This window comes from Parasteatoda tepidariorum, chromosome 1, assembly GCF_982258835.1.
Source record: "Parasteatoda tepidariorum strain Cologne lab strain chromosome 1, Ptep-v5.0, whole genome shotgun sequence".
Taxonomy (NCBI): domain Eukaryota; kingdom Metazoa; phylum Arthropoda; class Arachnida; order Araneae; family Theridiidae; genus Parasteatoda; species Parasteatoda tepidariorum.
In genome coordinates this window covers 120,567,432-120,595,162 of record NC_141755.1, presented here as the reverse complement: position 1 = coordinate 120,595,162, position 27,731 = coordinate 120,567,432, and the positions used below count along the sequence as shown (strand labels likewise).

Here is a 27,731-nt window from a genome sequence, read left to right as displayed (position 1 = left end):
GTTGTCAAGAGGTTAAGAAAGAGATGGGTATTATTGATATCTTTCGGAAATTACTCACAAAATTGTTAAAAATTAAAATATATCATTGTTGAGTTAAAAAAAACTTCTATAATAAACTAGCACTATCTGAATTTATTGTATAAAAATTTTAAAAAATCATCATCAAAAGCAGCTTTTCATATAATAATAATATTTAAACTATTTTTCTACTTCAAAAGCAAAGTCATAAAACGAATTATTAATGTTTCTTGTTTTTTTTCCTTCCTTGCTAACAATTCACCTGTTGCTGTATGGTTTCCTAACATACTTATGAATACTAATTATTTTTTAAAAGCATAATTGATGTTTCTGCAACTGTTTTGATTGCATGTCTTTCATTTCAATTTAACTCATTAGTAGTTAGGCCATTTGACAGACTTACAAGTCTGACTCTAAGGTCTGAAAGTTATAATTATGTTTTTAAGAGTTGTGAATCTTTAATAGTAATTATTTTTATTTTATAGTAATTATATTTATTTTTTTCAGCAAGATTTTTTGATTGCCATTAAAAGATGGCCATAAAAGATGGAGGAATTGGGGTGGGTCAGCAAACAGGAGGTTGAGTCTACTGGTTAATAGTTCAGGTTCACACTTATAGATTAATGGGTAGGGGGCTGGGGTAGCTCGGTTGGTAGGGCACTGGGCCCATGTCCAAGAGGTCGTGTCCGAAGACTCTAGGTATATTAAAAGGTGACTGGTGCACGTTAAATCTGTCAAGTCACAAAGTCATCCATGTTCCCATACGCGCAGTTACGCCCATTACGTCTAATGCAAAGTTCGATGCACTGACCAGGTTTCATTTGAATGACCCTCTTACTTCAATTTATACTTTTTTCCACATGCTTTGAAAAGATAAATTATCAGCATAATTTGCAAATATAAACACTTTTCTTTCAATAAAGTGTTCTTGTAAAAATTGTAATAACTACATATTTTAAGATTTTTACATAAATTTTCGAAAAAATAAAATATTTTCTTAACATTAGCCAAATAAACGTAAACTCAGGTACTTTTTTAAAATATAGTACTTTGGTTTGATTATTAACATTGTGCTACACAGAGTGGACTACTACAGATTGTCCAGTGTTCATAAATGGTTAATTTAAATATTTAGTACACACATGGAAGTTCCTAATATCACACTATAAACAAGTCTAATTTACACACTACACCTATATATAAATAAAAGATTAAGAAACTATTTCCAGCTCACAATAATATATTTTACATTATCTGTAAATACAATTTGCTTAATATGCCATCAAATATCCAATCATACAAATGAATAGTTTTGCTATACATTGAATCCTAAATAAAAACAGATTTGAGTTTTATTTAAGATTAAGTAATTTTAAGTTGAATTATAATGTTACTATTGAATAAACATATACTATGCAAACAGAAAAAATCTTTTAAACATATACAGTTTCTGGCCAAATTATTAGACGCACTATACGATTCTATTTTAAATCTTAATTATTAGGTGATACTATACATCTTTGTTGTTTTTACGTGGTCTTTTTTCTGATGAATGGGCACATTATTTTATGGGGTTCGATGCATGTTTAGAGGCAAAATTAAATTGCGGTTTTCTGGTCTAATCTTAACTAAAGCTAGATTTTGTTTTATTTTTACAGATGGATAGAGGAAAGAAAATTTCTGGTGAGGAAGTGTGAACTGACAATCTATAATAAGCAAACCGGGATGTCAATTCCTCAAAGCGAAAGTTCGTCGTTGGCACAATTCATCACAGACACAATTCTTTGCGGGCAAAATTCGTCACGATGATAATTTCATCGTTGGCACAATTTCATGCGGTAGCATTGAAATGCATCTATAAACGATGTATTTCAATGCATACATTTATTAAAGATGTATATAATCTTTTAACGATGTATTTCAATGCATACATTTATTAAAGATGAATATAATCTTTTAACGATGTCTAGCAAAAACTCTTGCATTGCTTACAAAACTATATATTTAATTTTTGATCGGTCATATAATACAAAACCATCAAGGAGGGCGAATGGCTTATGATTCGCTTATCGTTACTTACAAGGCGGTGGAGGGCTATTTATTTTATTTTATAACTGTCCCAATTAGCCGACCCAATTTAGGGTTTAACTACTAATGTGCAATTGTAATTTTGATCACAATACAGAAGACAAAGGAATTCATAGATCAAATATTAGGAGAAATTTATCTTTGATGTGGAGTTTTTGGTGGAACTCGCATTTGCGTTACATGAAGAGGAAACCAAGAAAACAATCTTAATGGTTCCATCAGATGAAGTCACCCATTATGAGTTCCAATCTTAATGGGTGACACCAAGTATGCTAATTAATTAGTGTAATTATTAATTAAGTTATGAAATCAAACAAAACGTACTAACTCAAAATTGTACTTTTTCTGAATAACCATGCATTTCTTTTTTACATATTTCGATTTCTGACTCCTGAAAATAGTTTAGTTATTTTTGTTTAAAACTTTACACGGCACTTTCTTTTAGAACTATGTTTGATTTAGTACCCCGCAGTTTTCTAACCTAAAAGTTTCTAATCAATATGAATATCAAGACAGAAACTAACTTACTTTCTTCTCCTATGACTCTCCACACGCTGATGATGAAAACATGCGTTGCCATAAGTAGAGAATTCTTATCTACGACACCTCTAGTCCATTTCGATCATGAATAGCAAAAGGTTAACATCTTAGTGTCGAACAGTTCTCATTCATTGGATCAAAACACTTCGGTGGACAAATTTTGTCATCTTTCCCCTTCAACTGCAATAACGACCTCCTGCAAGAGACATCATTTTTCTGTTACAACTTTGGAGCAACAATTATCTCAATACCGAAAATGGTGGCAACTACTTTACACCAAAGTGAAACACCATAAATAACTCTTCGTACTTAAGCATTTTGCTACCCAATGAACAAAAAATAATTCTTGAAATAGTGAAACACCGAAAATGCCCTTTTAAAAATACTTGGTTGTTAAAGTAGCTGCCACCATTTTGGTATTTAACAACACTAAAATTTAAAATTTCAGTAAGATATGATACACATAGCTGCCATTTCTCCTGGATTTACCAGTCGACTATTGGATTTTGCCATTTTCTCCTGGTCTACTCGTACAATAAAAATTTTCCTGGTTTTCGTACATTTCAGAAAATTCCCTATTCCCTAAAAGATAATTTATCGCTTGCTTGAATTTTTAAGTACTAATGCATACCTGCCAACTTTTACGCATTTGGCGTAAAATTTTATTTTTATATTTAAAGTGGTATTAAATATTTTTTTTTTCCCTTTATAATCTTAATTTTTAAATGATTTTGATCACCACTATTCTTAAAAAAATTAAGCATATATATTAATATGTGTTACTATCAGAGTTGTCAGTCAATACTTTTTGAAATACAACAGATTTCTATGCTTAAAATGGAAATTTTAATTCCTTTTAATACCACAGGAAAAAATCATAACGGAAAGAATTAAAAGTTGGCAGGTATGCTAATGAATAAAAAATTGAACTTCATTTATATTAATCAGTTTAAAACTTTTCTTTTTCTTTGTTCCAAAAATTTCAGTTTATTTTTATTCTGTACTTCCTTTTTAAATTATAATATAGTATGAAGTAAAAATCATCAATTTGGGGTGCATACATACACTAATTCTTAAAATAAAGTTTGTTCGCTAATCAAACTTAGATTTATCAAAGATTAAGATGAACTCAAACTAGGCTTAACCAAATAAAAGAGAATCAAAAATAAATATGATAAAGTTATTTAAGTTTTTGTATTTTCATGACAAAAAAAATCTCCTAACTTCCCTACATGAAAAATATTTAAAGTATTATGAAATAGTTATTATTTCGTAAAATCTACTAGATATTTTCTTATCCATGTTGACAGCTATGGATACACATAAGAGCCAGTAAGTTACTTATTTCGAAATAAAAGTTATTTCGAAAAAAAAGTTCGAAAGTTATTTATTTCGAATATTACAATAAAAAGTCATTATCAGTTATTTAAGTTGCATAAATACACTAATTCTTAAAATAAAGCTTGTTTTCAAATCAAACTTACACACATCAGAGAGGACATTAAGATAAAATCTAACTAGGCTAAACCAAATAGAGGAGAATCAAAAATTAATATTATAAAATTATTTAATGGAATTGACATTTTTATGTAAATATTCTAATGAAAACATAATTATTTTTATTACACAACTCATGCCTTTAATAACAACTTCTGTTATTTCTTACTAACTTGCCTTTAATAACAGTTAACTTTGTTTTGTTTCTGTGGAATGTTCAGTAGCGAGTGAGATAAATGTTACACCGTCTCGTAATCTATTATAAGCAATCTACAGTTGCCATCTGACGGCTTTCAAGAATACGTCAAAATTAGCAAAAAAAATTACTAAAGCAAATAAATACATCTAAGCTTCCTCAATTAATGGTATTTAGATTTCACTTCAAGTGTGATATTTGTTCAAAAATTGAGTAACAGAATTTTTAAAATAGTTGGTAAAACAATTAAAAAATAAATAATAAGTTCGTAACTAATTACATTACAGGTTTATATGCATTTAGTACACATTTTGAGTACTTAAATAGTACAGTTAACTAAACGGTACCAAATAGTGTACATTTTGAGCACTCCTGATGATAATTAAAAGCACGAATGATATTAGAAGTTCCATAAATATCAGAAATAATTGCTACAATATCTGAATTAAAAATTAAAATAATCTGAAATAGTTTTGAAATTTCACAGAATAAGATAAGTATAATAAACTAAATATTTTTCAGTGATAAGGCAGGTTAGCGTAGAAGTTCTGCTTAAATGTCATTAAAAAATTCGACGAATGCCACAGTGAAAAGGTTTAACCATTAAACTACAGCCTAACAAATTTATTCACAAAAGCAATATCATTTTTCTACAAGTGGAAGAGTTTAGAACATTTTAAAATACATATGTAAAAGACTGGCTTGTATTTTTATGTCGTATAGTATTTGAAATATACCTTTTTAATTCCTTAATTATTAATTTTATTTTTATTGATTAAGGCTTTAAAAACTAAATACTTTTTTCACTCAGACATAACACACATTTTACACAAACTTACAGAAAAATGAGTAAGTATTTCTATAAAAATTGCACAAATTGAAAGTGCCCAAAATCACCGTAGTCCAGATAGTGTATCAGGCTGGCCACTAGCATTCAGTAAAAAATTTCTCGACTTTCCTCTGAGTTTTAAAACCAATGGTGTAATTTCATTATTTGTAACTAATACAACACATTTTTAAACAAAATTTTTATTGAAGTATCAATACTTTTTAAAGAAAAAAAATCTTTTTTTAAAAGGATTAAACTTTGCAAACATTTTTCGAGAGTGAATTCTGGTAGATAATAGACGTCATTTATAATCGTCTAAAAAACATTATGAACGACATACACACATTTTTTTTCACCATATTACTAATTCTTGAATAACGTACGGTGGTTAAAAACTTTCAAATAACAAAATTGTGAAACTAAATTCATTCAAAAAGAATTTTTTTTTCAAAAGAAAAAAAAATTATGACATTTAAAGAATATGTCAAATTTGTTCATAAGTGTCAAACTCATTGATCTGAATGATATTTATTTCATTATTTATTACATAGTTAAAATCCAGAACAAATAATGGACTGAGTAAATATGCCCAGAATGACAAATACAGTCAACCCCGCTTAAACGAATACAATCGGCTCCAATCAAATCTATGTAATTCAATTATTACAGGTTATTCAATTAAAACAGAGATGCCAACTTGTTCCGGACTGCAAATACATATTTTAAAGTGGTAGTTTATCAATCGTGATTCTTGGTTTAATAAATTCAATTTAGTAGATTTTTATCCACCACTATTTCGAAATAATTCGTAGGCTTATATAATTCACCACTTTATTACTGTCATTCTATTCCTTTTAAAAAGCAAGCAAAAATTGTCAAATATTTTCAAAATGTACCGTTTTTTTTTAATTATTTTGGCACGTCCGAAGCAGTTGGCATCTCTGTTAAAATGTAAATGCAATATTTAATCATAAATTCTAAATTTTTGCGAAATTTTATTTTTTAAGGGTATTTAATGCGTAGTATAGCGTTTTGATAAAATACACTCAGTCTTATGATTAATGAGCAATTATAATTAAAACTGTCTGTGTTAGTATCAGAAAATATAAATGTAATTTAAAGTTACATAAAAATAAATCAATGTTTGTGAAAAGTATAACACAGATATACAACAATTTAAGAAAAATTTCTCCCAACAACAAAAATAGCAAACAAAAACCAGGAGACTTGATGACAAAATTCAGTTAATTGTTCTGCAGCTATGATATACAAATATTTACATTAATTAAGTATTAAAAAAATTATTGATGTGGTAATTGGAAATGTAAGAATACCAATAATAATAAACGATTCACACAAGTAAAAAATATTTTTATCCAGAGAATATTATTATGTTTCGGATAAAAGAATTATCTTAACCCGTACCTTCTCGCTCCGTTCAAGATATACCGGGGTGATGTTCCACCCTCTATTTCTCATGACCGTGATATTTCCAGGCTGATGTTTTCTTAAAAGTTTCTTAAATTAGTTGATGTTTTCTTAACTTATTTCTTATGTACCGAATTATGCATATTACCTACTCTACACACCAGATGGCAGTGCAAGATTATTTGCCATGTGTTTGGAGATAGTTTATTTTAAATCAGCACTTATCAAACATGAAAGCTAAAAATTAACTCAAAAATTAAAAATGAGTACATCGACTGTATAAACACTTAGTTTTGTATAATTTTCCTTTAAAAAAAATTACGACTGCTTTCTTCAAAATTATGCGACTATTAAGAGATAAAATGCAATCTTTCATTAATAGATTATGATATCGAATCAATTCATCAAAAAAGATCTTTTTTCTAACTCTATAAAATTTTTTACACTAACAATTTTGGTTTAACAATTACATTATGATTTAACAATAATGATTTGCAATTTGATGGTTTAACAATTACACTAGCAATTACTACAATATACCCCAGTACTGAACTTTGAAAATGCTAAATTATGCAATATTTTTGAGCTTTTGTTATCAAAATATCTGAGATTTAAGAAGACGTACCGAAAGCTCTTCAAGGTCACAGATGCCTGCAGTCCACTTTTGTCACTGAGTAGACCACTGCCGGGACTGTAGCCATCACACTATCATAGTACGAATCATAAGGACTCATCAGACTTCTTCTAAATCCTAGAAATTTGCAAATTTTTGTTACAGTATCAAACATATTACTTTAAAATACATTAATTTTATTCCCTTTATTATTTTTCATATTACAATATTTTATTAATTAAGTATTATTTTTCTTAAACTTTAAAAACAAACAGGAAACTATCAAGGTTTTATCTTTTCAATAGGAGTTCTGGGTGAAAAACTATTTTTTTAATTATATTATACGCTTTTTTTGACAGTGGTTCACGAAATGTTTGGAAACTATCAAATATTTGTGATTTATGTTATCAATGCTTTTTTATATCCAAAACATTGAAAGAAAAATATCAGTTTTTATTTCATTCTTTTTTATTGCTTATACTTGATTGCTATTTTACGCTGAAACACTATGTATTGCACTCCTTAAAATCACACATTTAGTTTATAATTATTTCAAATTAATCGACTTAATATAGCGATATTGTTTGGCCTTTTTTTACAACAGTAGTCAAAAACCCTAAAAACCCCAATTTATAATCCAATTTTTTTTCCAACATTTTGTCTTCCTCCCATATTTTGAGCGTCAGGTATCCAAAAATGTAAAAAAAATGTCTTTTTATTCAGATAAATCATTTTTTTTTTTGTTTCTGATTTCGTAATTTAATGAATTGTTAGTACTAATTAAATAGCATTTTGGTAATCCCCTCTGGAACCAATAAAATTTCCAATTAGTTGTTGAAAATTAGATTATTAGACGGAATGTCTGAAATTTGTACACGGAACATTAAAGCTAAATAATTTGAGATAAATAAGTAATCAAAAGTATTTCAATGTTTTAAAATGCGATTCATGAGATTGGTTATAAAATGCAAGCATGTATAGAGAAGTTTACATACAGGTTCATGTGGATTTTCCCTCGTTGTTAAGTTAGATTACAAAATGTCGATAGGTGAAATATGTTCTATTTGCTGACGAAACATTTTAGCGGAATAACGATTTTGTTCGATGGGCTAACGTATCGTGGAATAATTTCAAATGTTGCTCGAAATCAAAATTTTTGGTTATATAAGAAATAGTCAATTCATCAGAAATTAGATACAATTCGTTTTGGCTGTAACTCTTTTAACAGTTAGACTAAAAAAAAAATTTTGATAGGCTCCCCAATAACGGTTGAAGTGATTGTTTGATCAAAAGTTATTTAAAATGTTTTTTACCATATCAGACCAACGAAAATATTTGTTGGTCTATTGCTATAACATAAATAGGTTAATTTCACATTTCTTTCTTTCTTACTGGCAAAAACTTGTTTAGACAAAACTTTTTCCCGTGGGGTAACAATTTTAACTTTTGAAGATAAATTCAATCTTGTGTTCTAGGTTAAAATTCGGCTAAAACTTGTTTTGACTGCAGTTTTTTTTAATGACAAACGAAAATGGTTAGTGGAACTTAAAACAATTCTAAGAAATTACGAAATAAGCAAAAACAAAAATTAAGAATAATCATTTAATGATCTTATAATTTTGAAGAAAACGATTATAAGAGCGCTTTTCTTTCTTTTTCATTCAACAGAATTAGACTTCCCCTTTCACATTAGTTGCTACATTTAGATCAAAAATCTGGTTCGAATTAGTCACTACATTTCAAGTAGGAGGAGTGAATATCAACGCAGTTAAGTTTACCGACACCAGTAAAATTATACAACTATTTAATTTATGATTCATTTGTCTAGAAAAAAGTTTTTACGCTATTGTTGGTAGATAAGTCCTTTCAATATGGGTTAAGGGCATGTGAACCCCGGCATTTTGAATTTTTTTTTAAATTTTTTAACCCAGTATTCTTGATATCTCAAATTATTTTGATGGTTTTTGTTGGTTTCAGTGCGATTCATGATGGTCCAATATCATTTGAAGGTCACCATCATCCAACATTTTCCCTTATGCGTTCATAATATTTGATATGCCAGCCAGCAAACCTGCATCATTCCATGATGGAAAATGCTACTTTATTATTATGATGGCTAACCATCAAGGCAGGTTTGATTCTCATGGAACAACAATCCGTGATGGTTCCTACTATACATTTCCATGATGGTTTAGTCAAAATTTCCATCTGTTCTCTGGAATAATCCATCAAAACAATTCGGGATTTTTTATGTTGTCCCCTCATAAATCAGTCCGAATTTGTACTTTGGGGTGATAGTTGTTCATGATCATTCCAACATTTTATTTCTAAGAAACCATGATGGAAATTTCTGATGATTTGGCATGAGAAAAACAACAAAACTAGTTGCTATACCAATGTTGGACAATCACAAATCAGTCAGAATTCATACATTGGGGAGATGGTTACTTATGCTGTTTACCATAGAAAAATATAATGGTTCATGATAAAATGGCTCATTGACGGTTACCATCAAGATCATGTTGGTTCATCAATGGAAAATTATCGAAAATTTTGACTTGGATGGTTTAAAGAAAGAATGATTGGTATATAAATTTTGTTGATTGATAGCGTAACATCCTGAAATCTCTGAATAATGTTCAAACGAAATTTTCAATATCAGTATAAAAGTAATCAAATGTAGCAAGCATTTTCGGACAAAGAGAGTATAAAATTAAGTGTGTGAACAATATCTTTTTTAATTTTTGAACAAATTTTTAGCTTAAAATAAAATAATGATGAGCTCTGACATCTAGCTTAAAATAAACTATCTATCTCTAAACTAAAATAATCTAATACTTCCATCTGATCTTGAGAAATATATATGATTCGGGGCATAAGAAATAGATTGTCTGAACCCTTTTTTCGTGTATTACTTTTTAACACTATCAGCCTGGAAATATCACGACCATGAGGGAATCGAAAGCAAAACTGTGTCATTTTGACAGGAACGAGATATTTCGGCGGCTCCTTTGACTGAACTACTTTCTCAATCACGGCAACTCCATAATTTGCGAGAAAAAAAGTACGTATACAATACAAAGTTGATTTGCTCGTCTAACTTAATTAATAGTTAATTAATTAGCGCATCTGATGCTACTTTTCTTTGTACCATTATGATTCAACCTTCGATCTGGTTACTAGAACAAAAGTTATTTAGAATTATATCTATTAAATTTTTCGCATTGTGCATATCAGCATAAAAAAAAATGATACAATAAAAAATTAAAAAAAAACACTGCTTTGTGCAATGTGTATTTGGTTTTAAAATTAATAGCGAGATTTTAAATAGTCGATAAAATAGATTGAAAAATGTTTTACTTACAAATAAAATGGCAATATTCCAAAATAAATTTTCTTGCATTGTTAGGTCTATATCAGGCAGTCAGTTCTACAGGATCATTTTGGAATTAATCTCAGGCAGATTCTAAGCAACATAACAGATCCTATTTTGTCAGATTCTTCCTCTTTGTCAGAGTATTAAGCAGAAATGTATGCTATAAAGATAAATTACGTGGGTTTATGATAAATTAGAGACATGGTAAGTTTCAAAAATTGTACAGGTCATAAGAAAAGAAATTAAAATTGGAAAAAGTTAAAGATATTGGAAACAACTGAAACACAGCATAATAAAATCATTAAACTTACCCAAATTTTTGATGAAAAGAGCTAAAAAAAAAAAAAGGTTAAAAAGCAATAAAATAAATTAGATAAAAACCAGAAAAAAATGAACTTAAGAAAAAAAAATTTTATGAAATTAATAGCATAAAATATAATTATATCAAACATATTTATATAAATTAATTACATAAAATTAATAACATGAAAATGAAAATTTGCAAAGAATTGGAAGACATGACATAATAATAAAATCGGAAATACTTGGAATAAATATTAAAAAAAAAAAAAAAAAAAAACAGAAAAACGAATGCGAAAGATGGAAGATAAAGAAAACAAAGTAGGCCGATGGTCACGAATGGATTAGATCAGGTGCACTTGTACGGAATTGTTACCAATCAGAAAAACTAGAGCACACATCATAAAAGAAAGGGATAAAAAAACATAGAAGGAAAAATGGTACCCCAACTGGAAAAAAAACACTCATTGAAAAAAAAAACATACTTATTCAATTAACAAAGCAAATAAAAACACATTTGAAGTAAATACAGAATATTTCAGAAATTATATAGAAAATCATTGGAAATGAAAACAGCACATGAGTTGGATGTAGGAACAGAACACATTGAAAATAAAAACAAACAATATTTAAAAAATTACACATAAAAAAACAGCACATGCATTAAAAATAAGCAGAATATACATATTAGTAAAGAAATTGTTAAAAGTTGGAATACAATGAATAAAGCTTGAAAACGTGAAAAAAATTGAAGAAATCAGAAACGAAATTTAGATGGAAAAAAATTCATTTGTACAAAAGTGTCACCAATCGAAAAACATCGTGAGGAAGCTAAGGAAAACATGGAAAAAAAACATGGAATATTGACAATCGAAAAAATCTGCAAGAATTATAGAAATAGTACACCACTTGAAAAAATAAAGAAGATAAGGGGGAAAAAAGGAAAGATACAAAACACTTAATGGAAAAAAACATTATTTGAAAAAGAAACATATTTGAAGTAACATTTGAGATAAAAACAGAACGAACAATACAAACAAAGCCAAAATGTACATTGGAAATTGAAATAGAAATGATGAAAATTAAACCAGAGTTTTAGGGCAGTTGTAATTAAAAACATACATATACAAAGACACATACTTAGGAATAAAACAAAACACTCAAAAAGCTGAAAAACAATGAATAAAATTGGAAAGCGCATAAAAAAATAATGTCTTAAAAGTTGGAGAAACGAAAATTGGAAGAATAAAAATACCAAATAGAAGTTCTTAACATTACTACAGAAAACTGAAAAAAGAAAAATAGTGAACACGGAAAACATAAAGATTCACTTATAAACAGGGAGCGAAGTTACGAAAACAATATAGAGCAACAAAATCACAATTGGATTTGATCAACTTCACTTGAACGCCAATCGAAAATCTCCCTAAAACAGACAAAGGAAAAACATCGAAAAAAATCAAAACAAGCTAAAAAAAAAGCACATTTTCTGAAAGCTAAAGAAAAATAGAGAAAAAAATGCAAGAAAAAAATTATTACAAAATCTCGCATTAAAGAAATGGAACGCACAGTGGAGGACGAAAATTAGAAAAAGATTTGCAAGAAAAAAAAATTGGAACACATACTTTGAGAAAAAAACTGGAACAAACGCTAAATGCAAAAAATAATTGGAATACACAATGAAAAATCTAAATTGGAGCATATATTGGAAAAAAAAGATTGGAATACATATTGGATTAATAAAAATTGGAACAATTATTAGAAAATAAAATTTGGAGTAACTATAATGAATTAAAACAGAAGACGTATTGGAAGATAAAAATTTGAACACATAATAGAAAACGCATTGAAATAAAAACAGATAAAAAAACAATCTGAGAAAGCTACAGAAAAACTTGGAAAATGCAAGACACACTAAAAATGCACAGATTAAAAAATGGGACACCCACATTGAAAGAAACTAATAGGAACACATAAATTGAAAGAAAAAAAAAACATTGGAAAGTACACTGGATGATAAAAAAAATTTGGAGCACACTGGATAGATTATAATACTAGAATAAAGTTCTAGAAAACAAAATAGAAAAAAACAAAGAATGAAAAAATTGTAAAACACATTGGATGAACTATAACACCAAAAATAAAATACTAAGAAACAAAATAGAATAAAAAAGGATGAAAAAAATGGGAACACACACTGGATGATACTAGAATAAAATACTAGAAAACAAGCTAGAACAAAAAAGGATGAAAAAACTGGAAAACAAATCAGTGAACACATGAATAGTAGTGATTTGGAAAGCAAAGTGAACCATTGGAAAGCTAATTTGAAAACAAAATAAAATTGGAAAACGCAAATACAATGATATGGTACCAATGAAATTTGCCGCTAGTCATTAGGAGAAAGAAAAGCGAAAAAAAGAATAAAATTGGAAAATGAAGTAAGAGAAAACATGATGAAAAAGTTTGAATAATATAGAAAACGAAATTCTTTGCACATAATTTAAGAGCAGGCGATTCTCGAGCGCATGTTGAGAGCGGCGCAATGAAAATACGATAACCGACGCGTCGGTCCCGTCGCGACGGGCAATAAAATTAGACCCGAACTAAACTCATTCCAATAATAAATGGCCATTTAATTAAACAAAACGTAAGATAAATAAATACATTACCAGTACGATCTTACCTTTTAACATAGAAAAATGCACAACCATTTTGTGATCGTCACGTAAAAAATCTTTTTACATTAATTAAAACTTACCTCTAACTATTCAATTAATTAAAACTTACCTCTTACTATTCAATCCGATTACACTCATGAATGCAGGTACTTACTGGAGTTCTTAGTTTTAAATTTCTTGGTTAAGAGTTTCCTGCAGACTCTAGGAAGGAAAAAGGAAGAAAATTAGACTGGATTCATAATGAGCAATCGAATGACTCGTTCCATGTGTAAATGCAGTTATTCATTCCTTTGAAAATAGTTTGTTTCTTATGCATATGTTACTGTGAAAGACCGAAAGATTTATAGACAATACATTAAAATCTATATAAATCGTTATGTGAGATTCCAAGTTAATTCTGCATATCGTTAAAAATTATTGTGAATGCAACTCGTGGCTTGTGCAATGTCACAAGCTCACATTTTCGAAAAGCTCAAAATTCGATAAGCTTCTGCAAAGCTCAAATTTGTATTTTGGCACTATTTTATAAGAACTTTAAATGAAAAAATAAATTTAAATATTAAAATTCACAAAAACAAATTAATTGAAAATTTTCAATCAGTTTATTTTCAAAAGTTATTCTTAATATCAAATTTCAAAATTATGCATTTTCAAGAAAATTTCAAACACTGCATTGATAATAAATTGTAAAATAGTACCTAAAAAATAAAAAGTAAGATAGGTAGGTATATAAAGCACACGTAGAATTTAGTTATTAGAAGCAAACAAAATCTAGGAACAAAAAGGTGAAAAGCAGTTATGGGTTAAAGGTAAGGGAGAAAAAATTATTATACAAAAAAGTAATCAGATTTAAGAAAAATATACATAGAATGAAATAACACGGAGTATAACAAAAAAAAAATAACCAGAAAATTAAATCGATAGATTTAAGGAAAAGGAATTAAAAAAACATGCAAAGGGAGGAAAACCTAAAATTGTGAATGAAACAGGCAAAAGGAAGTAAATATGCAAGAAATTTAGGAATATATTTGAAATTTGACCCACCCTCCTAATTTGAATTACGCATTAATATGAAAGTAACTCAAGAAGTTAAATTCCGTATTTTTGCAAGGAAAAAAAAGAGAGAAAAAAAAAAACACTGATGTCCTCACATATACACTATGAGTGTGATAGGAATATCGATTACAGCCCATGAATCAATAGAATGACGCAAGTCATACATATGAAATCACTGCTTAATGAAAGCACCATCGAGTAAACTGTGGTATAGTGTTTCGCCCCATAAATCGAAGGGTCCCTCAATGATGAATTCATGGAGTAGTGTGTCCATAAATTTGCCTCCCCAACATTCCATTGAATGAATGGATATTCCAACTTCACTCATAGCATATATGTGGTGACTTCAGATAACACAATAATGCACAAATACAAAATTGTCTTCACTTTTTGATTTACTTTTGTTTACTTCCTTTCGCAAACCATGGATTTTAAATCCAATTACACTGGAAAAAACAACAAAAAGGGGAATTTACATTGTATTTAATGTCTAAATATTTTTTTTTTTGGGTTCATTGCAAAGACCAAAGAAATCCATAACATCATTAATTGTTGGAAAAATGGAATTTTTCAGGGGCACATTTTAAATTCGTGTTAGAAACCCTCCTTATTTTTTCTAGTCATTCAAAACAAGCAATAATTCTCCATCAAACATTCTTATTTTGATTGCCCCTTATAACAGACAAAAACACTTCCATTGGTTAAGTAAATTATTTCCACGAGTAAAATTAATTTTTAATGATCATGGGCCAACTGTTTTATCTTAATGACTTTTTCATTTCAATTCTTAAGCTTTTTACTGCTAAGCAAATGAAGGAATGTAGGAATTAACATTTAAAAGTTGATTATCAGCATGCATCAAGTCTAACTTATTTAGCAAGTGTTGAGAATATATTAACCTTACATATTGAAACTAAGCTTAGTAATTAAGAAGTCTATTTATTCTTTCCAATCATATCTAAGCAATCTAAAAGACTCATTCTTTGGTGAAAATTAACCTGATATTGCTTTGCAGCAATAATTGGATACAATTTCATCACTGCATCTCAAATCTACAACATATTTTCCTTGTACTCACAATTTGATTATCACACGGGCCCAGACTTCAAGACTTTAGTCAATCTTTTAATGTATGGGGGACACTATTCGAGCACAATCAATGGTGCGTCCTATACATAATACTATTCCAAATAATTCGCAGTCGGAAACTAGATATCCATGCATGATACATTTAAGGCAATAGGAAACTACCATATCTGTATGATAGAGAAGGGGATAAATAAGAGAGAAAAGTTTATCCCTACAATAATCAATAATGAAATATTTTCCCCTGAATTTTCCTCAAATTTATGGAATTTCCTTACATTTTCCCGGTTTCAATTTTTGCTCTATTTTACCGGAGTTTCAAAAAAAAAAAAAAAAGAAGACTATATGGTGTGAAAGGGTTAAACTCTTCTAGATCTAGCTCTCTTACTACAAATCTTACTCTCTTACTTACTTACTAAAAAATATTAAATACATCTTTTGAGTATCGAACATAAAGTCTGGAATAATATTAAGCTTTAAAATTATATCTCTTGGGTAACGTAAGCAACCATAACCCACACGCTGCACTCTTTTGTATTATATTGCACAAGAAGGCAAATATCCAATGCAATAATCGCGGTAAAAATGTCATTAATAACAGTACTTTCTGAAAGAGCCATGGTAGAACAGGGGAGAGAGATCGCCTTCTAATGAGGTGAACCGGGTTCAAATCCCAGTGATGGCTGGTTAATACGAATTCCACTCGCACTGACCACAGCGCTGACGTAAAATATCCTCAGTGGTAGACTGATCATAGGTTAGAGTCCCCTTGCCTACAGACTAACCTTTGGAGCTTTTCGTGGCTTTCCTCTCCATGTAACGCAAATGCGGGTTATTTCTATCAAAATGTCTTCCCTGATGGGACATTTCACCCAATACTTGATCAAGGAGTTGTATTCTTTGTATTCTGGATTGGGTTCAAAGTTTTAAGGCAACGGAGGGAAACATTAGTAGTGGTAAACCCAAAATTGGCTGTTCAACGACGGTTATAAAATAAAATATTTGTTGAAAAGAAAGTCGATTGCTATCGTTTGAATTGAATAAAAATGGAAATGGTGTTTACTATATTCATATTAACAAAGTCAATAAGTGTGAGGTTGGAGAATATATAAGCAGATGCCTTTTATTAAGCAATGATAAATGGGATATGAATTAGAATATATTTGGAATATTTTTTTAAAGGAAATCGCTCTAAAAACTGACAAAAATAAGTTAGATTTTTAAAAAAAAATAAAATGCTATGCAAAATGTTTAAATTTGTCAATGAATTTTAAAATCTAAAATTGTCTACAATTTTGAAAAAAATACTCATACTTTTGCATTTATTAATCTTACTTATGAATCTAATACTTGTTACTCCAATACTAATAATCTAATAATGGATCAGAAATTTTTTGCATATACGAAGGGAGTAATCCTCTCTCCATCTGCTGTACTTAAGGGCCTCCCATTTTTCTGAAATTACTTTTTCGCTTTATTTCCAAGATATAAAATTAAAGTCTCCAAAAATTTCTAGAAAATCAAAATCTTTGGTTTTACTTTAGCATATAAGAAACAATTTATTCTTGCTGTCTTTTCAGCTATATATTTTTGATTGAAAGGTAAGCTTAAAGATGGAAATTGTATAATTAAAAATGAATAATTTTGGTCTAAAAGATGTTTACGCTAAGCCCAAATGAAAAAGAAATTATTATTAAAACAAAAATATGTATATATAAAAAATGTTTAGCATGACAATTTAATGTCTGGGCGTTTTATTTTCGTTCTATTTCACCCAAGAAAAAGGAAAAAGCCCTGCAGAGCCCTGGAGCATTGTTTCTGCTATCGTGTTTACTAGGAAATAGGTTTTGAAACAATTTAACTTATATTTGCAAATTTATTTTAAGTTGAAATAGAAGGTTTCTATGATTCGAGAATTACCGTCTGGTTTTATCTACAACGTAATCATGAATCGTGGAAAGAAATTAAAAAGTGGCTGTTAAATTTTGGGGATTTAGCCAAGCTAGATCACTGGCAGAATAAGTGCTTTATTTCAAACTAAGGTATGACAAAGAATACAGCAACTGATGTAATAAAAATAAAAGAAGTGGAGACATGACATTAGTCCAATTCTTATATGTTTCTGGAGTTATACGATTTGATTCTCTTCTGCTAATTATTTGAAAGTTATCGCGCCAAATATTATTGCAATTTATACTTATTAAATATTTAACTGTCTTATTTAAAAAAAATGACAAGCAACAAAAGTAGTGTGTAATTACTGTTCTTGTATTAATTAATAAGCTGCTACTAGAAAATTTTATTTCTTAAACATGAGCAATTAAGAAGAATTTTAAAGAATTTAAAGAATTAGTTTTAAGAACTATTTTCTCACTAATCATTGGAATCATCATCAATTATAAGGGTGGAGGAAACTTTTGGAAAGATGATAAATTAGTAAATATTGATCAATTATATTGAAATCTCAATTTGACATTTTAACTGCTATTTCAATATATTATATAATTTTAATGAATGATTTTCAGTGCATATATGGAATTTTTGTACCCTTTTAAATCATATTTTTTTCAACAGGACCCGAAAGTAAAGATGAATATCAAAATAATATTGAAGTTTACATAATTAACTACATTTCAGTATAATTGAATTTTATTTTAGGTAATTCGTTATCATATAATTCCTTGAACATATTTTGAGACCACTTTAATAAGAAGCAGTAACAATTTGAAAAATATAAAAATCAAATATATTCCACTTCACTACAAATCACAAAATATCTACTTTAAAGAAATAGATGAGCAACCATTTAAAGTCTTTAACTTTGTCTGTTTTTATTTCAATAATAAGCTTAGAATAAAAATTATAGTAACGTTCTCTTTTCAAAAAATCAAATTTAAAAAAAGTATAATTTTTTTTACTTTTAAACTGTCAAAACGATCAGCAAACACTGCTGTTATATGTTTTAGCTATTGTTGTTTTATTCAGTTGACGGTTTTATGCAATAAGAAAATCTTTCAGAAAACGGATAGGTTAAAGAAAAAACATAAGAAAATTTGATTGAAAAAATGATAATTTTCTTCAAAAAGAAATGTTTCCTTTTTAATCCCTCTTATTTTTGCATCAAACTTGTTTTACATCACTGTTTGATTTCATTAAATTGAATATCTTAAACATCCTAAATCTCAAACAAAATCAACGAACTTTGAAGAATCCGCCACAGAAATGAATTGCATATCATTCGATCCCGCCACCAGCAAAGAGAATAATATCAACCACAAAATGAATTAAAAACTATTATTAAATTTGAGGATGCAGCACTGATATATAAGTGTTTTAATGAAGTTCTGAATAAGGAAAAAATAGTGGAGAATTATGTTTTCATAAATATTTTTTTCCTAGAACAGACTTAGTAAAAAGCAATGGTTAAAAAAACGTATTGGCAATTTTTGATTCTGTATTTTTATTACTTTAAAATAAAACCCTCATCATTTACACAATTTGCATATTATCATAATATTGAGAATTTTTTATACTTATCACGAAATCAATTTTTTTTTTAATTTCATAAAAATATATTACTGGCAATTTCATGGATTTCGCATTTTAATTTATTGCTCAAAAGGCAAAATATATTTATAAGAATGAGCTATTCACAGGTAATAATGTCGTCGTCCGCCGATTGAACTTTATCCCCCCCCCCTGTTTCTCATAGTGTGTTTTCGCGTTTTTTATTTTTAGTTTGTAGTTTTATGTGATAATTCAAAACACTAACGTTAGGAACGGTTGTTATATTATCATTCGTGCATGGGTATTATCATCAATTATTTCCGATACTTTCTGGCTATCCGCGAGTTATAGAGAAATTGAAATTCGCTGGCCCAGAAAAAAGCCTTTTTCTGTTGAAACGCTGGGAGTCACTATCAAACACCTGAGAACTCATCTCTAATCTCAGGGATAAACTACAAAGAAAAGTGCCAACTCACAGTTTCGTGGTTAAACTGTTGACCATAAACGAACAAAAGCGTAGTGAAATTTCTTTTAAAAAAATGGCATATGTAAGATATTTTGTTTTTTTTTGACAACATGACTAATTGACTTATAAGACTAAAGTTAAGAGAGAATTGTGAGTTCGTTCCTTGTTCATTTTTTTTAATGCAATGAGTTTTTATGGCATTTAAATTCCAAAGATACTAATTTGAATACTATTAAGGGCATAAAAAATTTGCACAATAAATTTAAAAATAAAAAATCTCTTCAATGATATATTGGTTTCTTTTTGACATAATAATCAACCGACCAACAATTTGAAACTCTTCCAAATTTGCAGAAGTTTAAGAAAAAATGAGTGCTCATCACGGCAGTTCATATACTAGTTAAATACTAAACAATAGGGATAATACATATTTAAACAAAACCTGTAACTGTGCTCTATATATTTAAATTTTTAAGCTGCAATTATTGCCAATGTTTTGCACAGACAATCAATTACTAGTTAAATATTTAACTCATTGGGCACATTAACATTGAAAATTCAGGATATTTGTTTCTTTTCTGGCAGTTTTTCTAACTTGAAAATAGTTAAAAGATTCAAGTTGGAAATGATCCGGCAATTTTTAAAAATCAAAGAAGGGAAGTACGTTTAAAGGAGAAAAACTTTATATTTAGAAACTCTTTAAGATATGTAACTTTTATAATCGATGAGTCACGCATTTGAAAATATTTGGAAAATATAAGTTAACCCATTAATTATGAATTTGTAATATACTCATCGACAAACTGAGAGCAAACTGTCTTTGGTATTTTTTTTTTTTTACACATTGCACTTAACCACTCATTCGAAGTGAATTCTTTCTATACAGAGTCAGTATAGTTGTGTGCATTGATATTACAGCCACATAATTTTAAGAAAATATATTTCATTGATCAAAATTATTTTCGAAATAAATATTTCAAAAACTGAGATTTAAAGTTTGCACTGAAAATAAAAAATCATAAAAATATCTTTTATTTAGAAGTAACTGTCATTAACAAGTTTTAAAAATGTAGTTTCAAAGGAAAACCGAATGAGTTTTCTCAAAAAAGAACATAAAACTATGGGTAAGTGTCATTTACTGCAGATAAATTAAACATTAATCGACAATTATTTAGTAATAAAGTTACAAAAATAACAGTGAATAATTTAATTACATGATTTTTTTTATATTTTGTTTCTGAAAGCTCATGACTGACTCAAGACCTCTAAAAATTAAAAAAAAATTATAATAGTTTTATGAAAATATCATAGTTGAAATACTTTTTGTAACATTGCGAACATCATTTTTTATTTACATTGAACATATTTTTCTTCGCTAGAGTCATGAAAAAGTTATTCTCAATAATACTAAAAACATTTCATAAATAAAGTAAAACAAAAAGCTTAGTTTTAGAATGCAAACGTTTCACCCATTTTTGTAAATTTGTCCGTGTTACTGAATTAATTTGAAAGCACATTAGAGAAACTATTAGCGTACACTTCTTTTAATACTTCCTGTTCATCACAAATTGAAATAAACTTTTAAAATTAAAAAAATAATAGTATATACTAGTATGCATGAAATACGTCAATAAAAATTATGTCCTCTTAATTAATAATTTGGTAGTGATAAAAAAATACCTTAAATATCTCAATACATTAATAGAATCGCAATACAAAATCCTGATTCTATAGTTAAGATTCCTTATCCTGCCCCACACGGAATACAGGACAGGTATAAAATTTCCCTCTTAGTTAAATGGATCATTATTTTAAAAGTACTCTCACGCAAAGAGTGAAAGGTTTCTCTAAAAGAATATTCATCGACGCCACTTGTATATACAGCTAATTATTTGTTCCATTTCCCTTAAAAATGCCCATTTCAATTCAAAGAAACCTAAACTAAAATAAGCTGGTCGTCTAAATGTTGTAGATCAACAAGTCTATTGGCCTTTTACAGAAAGTGATAAACATCAATTAAAGAAGAAAATTATTTCTTAAAAAATAACAAAGGTACATAATAACTGCTAATAAATATTAACTTACTCAAGGTGATTATCGCAACTTTTTTGTGTAATAAAAATTATTTTTTATTATAATTTCCTGCACTTTAGATGCAAAAAAATAATTTTTTCAATGACTGATACAACATTGGCTGATAAACAGAAAGAGACGAAACATTTTCTGCCAATGTCTCGTACAAATAACATTGCATAAAAGTAGAAGAAATTTCTTTGCTATGACAGAAAAACTATTGAAACATTTATGAATGTTGACTTTATTAATTTGATTAGACATGCACAATACCAAAAATTTGCTGAATTTAAAGAAAATCTTTCAAGTTAGTATATTTTTGTTTATGGCTTAGCAATTACTGTGTTCTTTAATCAACATTTTATTTCCGTTTTTAACTGTTGATTTCTGCATTATTTTATCTTCTATGACAAAAAATTATAATTTTAATTAAAATATTTGTACAATATTCAGGTTTTTGTTGCATATCATGAAAGTTTCGCACATACAAATTTTCTAAAAAAAAAATAAAATTTGAACTTTTTTTAGTAAATTGGTGTTTTAGGGGAAATTTTGCAATAAAAATAAAACACGATTGTTAATTGAAATCTTGAAAAAGTAATTAAGTTATTATTTATTTACTCTAAGAACAACTGTCATTCATGTAAGAGGATATCGTGATAAAGCTTGTCATTCATTTACATACAATCATATAAGCATGAATATAAATATCACCACAATGAAAAAAAAAGCTTAAAGAAAAAGAACTAACCAAAAGCTAAACAAAATCTTCAAAATAATTTTTAAAAAAAGTTTGCACTTACGAGTTATGTTTAAGAAAGTGTGCGCAAAATCTTATTAATTTTCTGTGAATGGAACGAACATTTCAAAACGAAAGATTACGCTTCGCTCTGCTTTTATAAATACTCTTAATTTCATAATTTCTGGCTTCCAGTAAGTCGAACGATAAGTAAAACGAGAGGTATGGCTTCGCCCTCTTTTAAAAATAATTTTATTTATTTCATAGCAAATATTTAAAATAACAGGTTTAATTTTTGAAGAACGTCCTCTTAATATTTTATAGCACTGCTGATTAGAGTGAAACATTAAGTCGTTCATTTGATTCAATGTTTTTGAGGATTCCATTAATCGATTCAAATTTATTAGCTTAAAGATATTCCAAAATTGAAAATCTATTGTTTGGTTCGGAGTACTTAATTTCGTTCATCATTTAAAATTTAATTCTTGTGCTGAAGGTTTTCATCATTTCCGAACTTAAAACAATGTATCTCACCCATTTTAAAATGAATATGGGGGAAAAAAGTGTAAAACACTTATGCAAAGATTTTTAATGCATAATACTTAAATTTTTTCAATTCAAAGAGTTCAAGGCAATTAATTTATTTCACAATTAGCCTATAATTAGGTCAAAAAAATTTCGAAAAGGTTTCAGGAAATAAAAAAATTTGGTATAACTCACTGTTTAATTCTTGAAGTAATAGATGAAATTACTATAATTATGGAAAATTGTCAATATTTATAAATAAATAAAATAGTAAGAGCAATTTAATACACAAACCACAACAATTAAAAAAAAGCATACAAAATATTAATTTGTTCACTTTTTCAGTAGAATAATACAAAAATAAGTTTGCATACAAATTAAAAGATAAATATATAAAATAATGATATATAAAATATCCCCACAGTTTGCTTTTTTTTATAATTTTTTTTTCATTTTTTTTTATATATATATTTTTTTTTTTTTTTCTTTATATTTTCATTTGTATTTTTTTTTTAAACATTTTTTTCATTTTTTTTATATATTTTTTTTACATTTTTTTTCTTTTTTTTTTCTTTGTATTTTTATTTGTAATTTTTTTTTTTACACTTTTTTTATTCTTTTTTTTTTTATATATATTTTTTTTACATTTTTTTTTCTTTTTTTCTTCTTTTAATACATATATTTTTTTTTCTTTTTCATTTTTTTCTGTATATTTTTTTTGGATTTTTTTAAGCAAACCGTGCGGTTGTTTATATTATACTTTAGTACAATAAATTTCAATCTGGTAAGCATTACATAAATTAAAAATGAATTTGCGAATTTTTTATGGAGGTTGTATAGATAGCTTAAAATATGTAAACCTGCTTTTAATACTATAAGCGAACTTTTCATACGATTTTTCTACAAACCATTGAAACAATGAGCATGTTTTAACTAAAGAAAAATTTTTAACACAGAAAACTCATTTTCAATAGGAAACAAAAAAAAACAACAATTATGATTTGAAAACAATCTTTCTCTAACAATAAAATAAAGTTTTCAAAATTAATGAAAAATAAGTTAAATCAGTTATAAAATTTTTATTTTTAAATTTCACATTTCAAAATATAAAAAAAAAATAATAATTTGGAACTTAAACTTAATGCGGAAACCATATTTTTGGTGTAATGGAACTCTTATTTGAAAACATGACAAATTTAAGTTGACGTAATTGACTACATTTGAAATTAATGACATATAATGATAAAAAATACGTAAGATATTGGGATAAATAACAGCAAATTAATAATTCATTATTGATGCAAATTTCTGGAAAAATCAGCTGAATCCGTCATTATTTTACTCATAAATACACATTTGCAGTAATGAAGAAGATAAAATTTGAAATTTAAGAAAGTTTCATGTCCAACTATTTTGCATGGAATTTCATTTATTTAAAACACTGAAACCTATTGTATGTTTATGATATATTTTCAAGTAATTTACTATAAAAATATTCGAAATGTGTAAGATACACCTCCATAAAATGGCAAATTTTTGACATTGATTATATTTACATTGCAAACACTTCAAGAAAAATAGAGGAAAATACATTTTAAACTTAAAAGAATATAACTGAACTTAGACATTGATATTTGTTTATTAAGATTATCAAAAAACTTATTTTTTCAGTCACCCCCATTTTATTAAGACTCTGTTTATAGGCATGAATGTCATTGAAATTAGCACTCTTTGAATCAACACTATTATGTGACAACGTTGTGCGAGATCAAAACTCTTTTTACCAAGCAATAGAGAACATCTGTTGTTTCACCAAAATGTCTATCCTGCAGAGTAAATATCAACACCACCACTTGATGGAGCTCAAGTAATGTTGATTGTTGCAATATCGAACAATAATGTCGAGAACTCATGCAAGTAAGTCCTGAACAGAATTTCTGCGCAAGAGTAGAACAAATGTCACTGGGAGATTTTTCTCACTATGTCACACTGGGAACTGTCTCATTGTGCTACACGGGGTGATGTCACACTACTATGCACGGGGAGACGTCACACTATTTAGATCCTGGTTCAAAGCAGAAGCGAGGTAATATCTGAATGGTCAGACTCAGTAAATGTTCCACTAATTGTCCTCTTTTATCTGTTTCCAAATCGTTTTAGAAGGGATTCTTTATCATCAGACATGTAAGGGGGGAAATATTTCACAAAATAGGAATAATTTTTAGCAAAAATGATAATTTTTTATAGGAATTTCAAATAATAGTTTATATAGTTATTGTGAATATATAGCTATAAAAATTGCAAAATGATAATGGATGATACAAAATTCAATCATAGAACAGGTAGGCGATTTTCATAGTTTCATTTAATATTGCATCTTTCCCACAATGTATCTATTTTAGTCTTTATTATTGCTCAAAAGAAGAATGAATTTTTGGCATTTATTGTCTTATAGAACAATTAACTGTCCATATACTTGTTGGGATAGTGTAATATGTGTAGAACTGCGTAGCACTTTGCTAAGATGTATATATCAAATTTGAATTATTTAACAGACCACTAAAAAGGCAAGGAATGTTCATGTCTATCAGTCCACATGGATAACAACTTTCATGGAATTGTTCTGATCTTATGAGTAACAAGTCTATTTCAGTCTTTATCATTAATAAAAAGGAGAAATAAATTCTTGATATTATTTTTTTTCCATTAAAAATATATTGTAAAATTCTTTGTTCGCTCTCATGCAGTATTACGTGTGGATTCTACTTTAATCTATTTTGAGCATTTCTATCTTCCCTATAATTAAAGTAAAAAATTAATTTTCTTAGCTGATTCTTAGTTGCATCATTTTTAAAGATAGGATATCTTTTTGATAAAGTTCAAAAGCTAATAAAATGGGAAAAATCAAAACGTCGTTTATAATTCTTTTTTTATTCACAGCACACCAAAGGATGGCACAAAAACTTTTTTCAAGTTTTCTTGCACAAAAATCATTTAGCAAAAATATATTCGTTTTTTTTTTTTTTTTTTTTTTTGTGGCTTCAAAATCGTTTACTTCTTTATGCATAACTGAAACTTCGGTTCGACTAATTCGTTTGGAGTTTGTTTGGAGTCGACCAGTTTGTTTAGAAGTAAAGTTTTCTTTTAATGGTTTTTTTTTTTTTTTTTTTTTTTTTTCCTTTAAGAAATTTTTTACCACTCAGCCTTTTCTATCTTCTGATCATCAATCACTTCATTTTGTTTCCTTCAAATTTAAACTGGAAATTCTAATGTCTTAGTTGTCAAAACTTCATTTTGGTAATTGTTTTCTGCCTTAGAAACTCTATTTAAATTACTTATCATCAATGGTGAAATTCCCAGTACTTTTTAGGGCATATTCCATAAAAACGTTGTATTTTCCACTCATCGAAAATAAGTTGGTCTTCAAAAATATTTTGACATATTCTTTTGGTTAATTTTTGCAAGATTCATCTACCTTTTTGAATTTATCATTCGAGACTTGAATTTCCAGTTTATCCAAACAACTTTGTATTTTATCAGAAAAACACTAGAAACTGTAAACATTTGCTAGTTGGCAGCAACATTGTCTGTAAAGTTCTCAGAAACCAGTTTTTTAAGCAGATCAGTTCAATTCTTTATTCCTCATCAGTTTTCCGCTAATTTGTAATCGGCATCATCCTAATCTTTTGGAATATGATAGTATTTATTTTTATAAACAACAGGTAAATATTCTGTATTAGGAATGATATCTTTGAAACTTAAATATTTTCGTTTCATCTTGTTTAACTAAACTTCTTTCAAATTGTAACATTTCCTGACAATTAGAATTTTTGTTTCTTTTTTTTATTTTATTTGCAACCTGCTTTTGATCTTGCATTTCAGAATTTTCTGTTCAGACATGTTTGACCTTGAGATCATCTTTTTCAAGAAGTTACTCAATTTCATGCTCCCTTCCCAAATTCTTGAGATATTTTGAAGTCGCACTATTTATAATTTATTACATTTTTGATTATCACCCATTGCTGGATTTTAGTTCTCCTAATAATTCCTCGTCATACGGATCGTAGGCTGACATCTTATGTACAAAGTTGCATTTTTATTTAATATCCATAACTTAATGACCCAGCTAAACTGCTATTAATTTTAAAAAATGGCATATTTACAAGGGGGTGATCCTGATAAGTTTAAACAATTTTGTTTTTCAAAAAAGTTCATAGAAAGGAAAATATATAGGTTGTGGTTTACAATAACAATCAGTAAGACTATTTTTAATTATAACACTTAAAATACAATGATATTTTACATATTATTTTCAATTCAGAAAATATTTCCAATCTCAAATATACAGTTACAAAAAAGTTAGTTTTTTTAAATAACATATCTAAGAAAATATGTTTAGTGATCGGACAACCAATGCAACCAAATAAATTTTTTCTTAAATTTGAAGCATTAAGATGTGCTTTTAAGCCTGACAATGTACAGAAAAAAGTTAAAATCTGGAAAAAATGTGTTTTAAAGTTTGAATTTTTTTAAAAAATGCTTATAAAATATCGTTTATGGTAAAGTAATTAAACATATTTTTTGAAAAAAAGAAAGTTTTATAATAAGATTAAAAAAATCTAATTACATATTAAAATTAATTACTGAAGTTAACATAAATATTTACAGACAATATTAATAAATATTAAGACTGAATATTCATCAGAAATTGAA

General features: G+C 27.8%; 1 protein-coding gene across 5 annotated transcripts in view; it reads right to left on the bottom strand.

Annotated features, from left to right (window-relative positions):
* The window catches only part of LOC147816817 (uncharacterized), a 96,052-nt gene that overhangs the window by 11,957 nt on the left and 56,364 nt on the right, over window positions 1-27,731 (bottom strand). For 3 of the 5 annotated variants that reach the window (XM_087159648.1, XM_087159675.1, XM_087159627.1), the window contains exons 4-8: window positions 13,676-27,731; window positions 10,897-10,917; window positions 10,574-10,745; window positions 7,222-7,347; window positions 2,635-2,842 (exon numbers count right to left, since the gene is read on the bottom strand). The exon at window positions 13,676-27,731 is cut by the window's right edge and continues 21,150 nt beyond it. The gene's annotated coding sequence lies outside the window, so the exon portion shown is untranslated. The remainder of the gene's footprint in view (window positions 1-2,634; window positions 2,843-7,221; window positions 7,348-10,573; window positions 10,746-10,896; window positions 10,918-13,675) is intronic. The other 2 variants (XM_087159727.1, XM_087159604.1) reach the window with 2 other exon arrangements.